The following is a 5,557-nucleotide window of genomic DNA, read 5'->3' on the forward strand; positions in this document are numbered from 1 at the left end:
CCGGCGCGAGGAGGAGCTCCGGCGGGAGCTCCGCGAGCTCCGTGACAGCCGCCGCTCACCCGCGCGTCATGAGGACCGAGGGCGGTCCCGGTCGCCTCGGTCGGCCATGTCGGGGGACTGGCGGTCGCGCCGGTGATCCCCGTCGTCGCCTCCTCGCCGTGGGCGCTCTCCTTCCCCATCCCGGTCGGCACGCCCCAGCTCCCCCCGTCCCCGTGATGGGATCCTCCCTACCCCAGCACCGCGACGCTATGTGCCTCCTCATGCCATAGCCCCCGGGGCTTCGGTGCCGGTCCCTGCCCCTGGTGGAGGTACTGCCCGCGGTCGGTCCGGGCCGGCCAAGAAGAAGAAGCGGCGCGGTGTTCGCGGCGCTCCGCCCGTGTCCCCCTGGTTCCGGGCTCCTCCTCCACTCCCGGACCCGTCTCCGGTCTCCCTCGCCCCCCTGCTTCAACTGTGGGGTGAGGGGACACTCACAAGTCAACTGCGTCAACCCCCAGTGCTACTACCTCTACAAGGACCCTGGCCACCCCGCTCTCCTGTGCCCGGATAGATCGGTGGTGTCGGAGCTCATGATGTATGGGCACGGGATCGAGGGGTTGGGATTCTTCCACCTCGAGGTCCCCGACGCCCCTCCGCCGTCTCCCTCCCTTCAGGCGATTGTCACGGTCGTCGATGGGGTGGCATCCCCGGAGATGATCGAGGCAGAGCTCAACCATCTCTATTGTCACCAGTGGGACTGGGTGGTCACCCCCACCGTCGGCCACATCTTCTCTGTCGTCTTCCCCGACTCCGTCAGCTACGGCTACGCGACGCGTAGTGGCCGGATCACTCTCGCTCTCAACCAGCTGGTTGTCGAGATCTTCGAGCCGGTCCTCGACGCCCAGGCCGTGGCTGTCCTCGACATCGCTTGGATCCTCATCTCCGGCCTCCCCGATATTGCGCGGTTCGAGCCCGTCATCCGCCAGATGTCCCGTCTCTTGGGCAAGGTGGTGGCGGTCGATGAGTTCTCTCTGTGCAAGGAGGAGGAGGTCCGGGTCAAGGTCAAGTGCCTCGACTCCTCCAAGCTCCACACCTCAGTCTGTGTTTTCTTCAATGACCAGGGCTTCGACCTCAGGATCGCCCCCGAGCCTCCCAACCACGTTGGGCGTCCCCGCTCCTTCGACGTCGGCCTCCCCGGCGGCAACCCGGGGGGCGGTGGGGATTACCACGGCCGCCACCGCTCCCGCGCCCACCGCTTGAATGAGGATGGGGCGTCGGAGGACTCCCGCTCCCCGTCCCCCTCGCCCTCCCCTCCTGCCGCGGGGGGCAAGGGCCGCCAGGCCGCCCCCTGCCTTCCCCTTCGTGGCCCTCCACTCTCTGCGGCGTCGTCCTCCGAGGGAAGCGACATCTCCAGTGTGGGCTTGGTGGTCTGCCCGGCCTCCTTCCCGCGCTCCACCGCCTCGCCCCTCCCCCTCTGAGCGGGTGTCAGGACCCCGACTCGATGTCACATCGATCTAGCCGGTAACACCTCATATTACTTTGCGGCCTCACGCACGGTATCCCCACGGGTGTCGCCTTACTTTTGCCCGGGACCGTTTGCGTCTGTTGGCACACGTATATGATAGTGTCGCTAGCATCCATATGATAAGGAGCCCGGGCTGACATGGCTAGTCGTAAACCCAAAGTGGCACAGACCTACAGGGACAGGCATCCATGACCCAGCATCGAACGTGTCGGTCATCAGCGAGTGAATCCAGGCTGTAGCACTGGGCTAGCAGGACTCCGGTGAACCGGGCTGTAGCGGGCTAACAGGACTCCGGTATTCACCGCGTGACATTTCCCCGAAGGGACAGACACAGGAACGAAGAAGGACACATGCCGGCCAGCCTAAGTGTTCCGGAGCAGTAGCAAGCTACCATGGCTCGGTGGAAACACTAGGAGACATTTCCCCGTAAGAGAGGCTACTAAAGATAAACAACTAGATGGTCAGATCCCACACATACCAAGCATTTCAATAACATACACACAATATGCTCGATATGTGCAAATACAACATGGCATCACAACATGACTCTACGACTCAAGTAGTTTATTCAATAGGCTCCGAGGAGCGAGATATTACAAACATGGGTCTCATGACCCAACACTCAGAGCACACAAGTCAAAACACAAACGGAAGCTATCATGTCTGAGTACAGACATCTATAAATGAAAAAGGCTGAGAAGCCTGACTATATATCAGATCCTGCCGAGGGCACAAGATCGTAGCTGAGGTAACAAGCTAAACGTCGAAGACCACGCGGAAATACTAGTGAGACTGAAGTCTCTCTGCAAAAACATAAAATAGGCAAACGTGAGTACAAATGTACCCAGCAAGACTTACATCAGAACTGTCTACATATGCATCATTATCAACAAAGGGGTGGTGGGGTTTAACTGCAGCAAGCCAGCTCTGACTCGGTGGCTATCCTAAACTACGACTGCAATGTAACTCTTTCAGGTGGCGCACACGAGTCCACATATTCACCAACCAATACCCCACTATGGATCCGCTCCCGTCTCCCTACGAGAACGCCATCCATAGCACTCACGCTTATCTTGCGTATTTTAGAGTATCCACTTTCACTTGTCTATGAACTGATATAAGCAACCCAGAGGTCCTTTTCCGTGGACACGGCTATTCGAATAGATTAGGTTAACCCTGCAGGGGTGTACTTCTTCACACACGCTCTCACCACTTACCGCCGTTTACACGACATGTACTCGGCAACCTTCAAGCGGAAGCCCAACGTGGGTGTCGGCCACGACCTACCTAATCACCTAAGCCTCCAGTCCAGGTTTATCGCCTATTCAGGTTCCATCCGCAGGGAGTCCGGCCGAGGTTTCCCATACGGCCCCGAACGATGTGAACAGGGTTCCCGAGATACCTAACGGGTATTCGGTACACCGTGCCACGTACCTACCGCATCACAGCCCACCCCTACGGTCAGCGCTGTCCACGGCCTCCAGTAGGCTACAAACACCAGAAACTACTTGCAACTCCTGGACGGAGAACTAGGGTGAATAAGAAGCCGAGAGGGTCCATTGGTTTCGGGCCCAATGCATGGTAGTAGCTGATTCTTAAATCACACATACAGATCTCAGTGCTTAAGGTCGGCTTCAATGAAACAACCCACCATGTACTCCTACATGGCCTCTCATCGATACCTTTACCAAATCGTGTTCACCACACCACCCTCATTACCGACATAATCATTTCACTCTAGCCCATCACCCAGATGAACCAGACCTGACACAACTCTAAGCGTAGCAGGCATAGCAAGGTAGGAACAACACATACATATGGCTCAATCAACTCCTACACATGCTAGTGGGTTTCATCTAGTTACTGTGGCAATGACAGGTCATGCAGAGGAAATGGGTTCAACTACCGTAGCACACAGCAGTTTGAATCGCGTTGTCTTAATGCAGTAAAAGAGAGCAGGAGCGAGAACATGGGATTGTATCGATATGATCAAATGGTTGGTTGCTTGCCTGATGGTTCGTTGCACGGATACGGTTCTTCGTTAGGGTAATCACGGTACTCCTCGGGGACAGATCCTGTCGCAAAGGACACCGATACACAAACATCACCAAACAATATGCAACAATATGATGCATGCATGAAACATGGCAATATGAGTGTGTTGGGCTAATGCAACTAAAACCAGATGTGTTTGAACAAATTTGAATCAAAGATTCAAATTCCAAATTCAAATATGGCCTTTTAAAGTGCTTTTCCTTGTTCTGATTAAAACATCAATTTAACTTGTTTGATCATGCATGAAAATAGTACAGATGGATAGATTGGATTTTTCTGATCATTTTTCATATATAATTTGTCCAATTTGGAATTACAGAATAAAATTTATGAATTTTTGAAGTTTAATTAATATTCTGGAATTTCCTGATTTAATTTAAATCCAGAAATATAATTACTGTGTCAGCATGACGTCAGCATGACGTCAGTGGTCAACTGTGGCTGGTTGAAGTCAAACCTGACGTGTGGGGGCCACACGTCAGTGACAGGGGGGGTTAAACAGATTTAAATTAATCCTAATTACTTAATTAGTGGCACTGGGGCCCACTGTCAGTGTCAGGGGGGGTTGACTAACAGTAGTTAGCGCTAACCTAACCACCTGGCCGACAGGGCCCACGCGTCAGTGACCCTGGGGGGTCAAACCCCAGGTCGGTCAAGTCAAACCCCACCGGCGACATGACGCCGGCGAGATCCGAGACGGCGGCGAGAGTGCTTTTTGCCATTCCGGCGACCAAATGGACGGCGGAAGGCATCTACGTGTTGCTGAGGCTGAGCCGCGTCTATTGGTGGTGGTGGTTGGGCTCGAGGTGGCCGGAGTTGACGGCGGCGAGCTCGGCTGCGGTGGCCGGAGTTCGGGTGCGGTCGGGATCAGTGTTGCAGGGGGTTTGGGGAGGCGTTGGTGCGTTCTACGTGCTCCTCGTGATGTGTGGAGCACGATGGCGAGCTCGGTTGGGCGCTACGGCGACCGTGGCCACGACGGCGACATCGCCGGCGGCGTGGAGCTTTCGGTCGAGGTGGAGCTAGGGCCTAGAGGTCGGGAGAGACCAGGGAAGAAGGGGGAATCGCTCCGGGGGCTCACCGCGGTTGCAGTGGGCGTCGAAGCAGGCTCGGGGACGCGCCGGAGACGACGAATTTGACGGCGACGGTGGTCGGAGTCCGAAGAGGGGAACGGCGACGTGGCGGCGATGTAGGGCTTCCGGGGACCCGTGGAGCGGTGGGGAGGAAGAGGGAGTTGTGGCGGAGCTTCTGAGCTAATCGGGGGAGCGAGGGGTGGTCGGAGGCGGTGGCTATGGCGAACGGCGGCGACGGTCATGTTCGGCCGAGCGAGAGAGAGAGCGAGAGAGAGGAAGGAGAGAGCCAGGGAGAGTGAGAGAGAGCAGGGGGAGAGGCGTGGCGTCGTCCAGGGCGTCGAGCGAGGAGGGGAGGCCAGGCAAGCAGGCGAGCAGGTGGCGTGGCGCGGTGGCGCGCGCGCGCGCGCCGGCCACACTCCCCTCCCTCTGTCTGGACGAAGACGACAGAGGAGGGAGGTGGGCTGGGCTGGCTGGGCCAGCCAGCTGGCTGGGCCGCACAGTGGAGGAGCCCAGGTAGGTTTTTCCCCCTTTCTTTTCTGTTTTCTGTTTTTATTTAATATATCTGCAACTTTGTTGAATTAAATAAAATACCTAGACAACTCCAAAAATCACCAAACTACTCCTGGTCCATAGTTGGATTATTTCCAACATGAAACATTTTAGTTTGGAGATATTTGAGCATTTAAATATTTTATATAATTTTAAATGCCCAAATTCAAATAGTTATGATTTAATTCAAAAACCCTAGGATGGCCTAGGAAAATGTGCACCACTTTTGCAGAGGTTCTGAACCAAGACAAAAATGATGGGCATTTTAGAAGGGCATTTCAGGTTCATTGAAAATTATTTTAGTAAACCCTAGTTGGTTTCAGAGGGGACTGGGGGTTCTGTCATCCCCATTTCAGGTTTCTGCTGAAAGAGTAAACATGAT

The sequence above is a fragment of the Triticum aestivum genome, chromosome 2B (genome assembly GCF_018294505.1).
Source record: "Triticum aestivum cultivar Chinese Spring chromosome 2B, IWGSC CS RefSeq v2.1, whole genome shotgun sequence".
NCBI lineage: Eukaryota > Viridiplantae > Streptophyta > Magnoliopsida > Poales > Poaceae > Triticum > Triticum aestivum.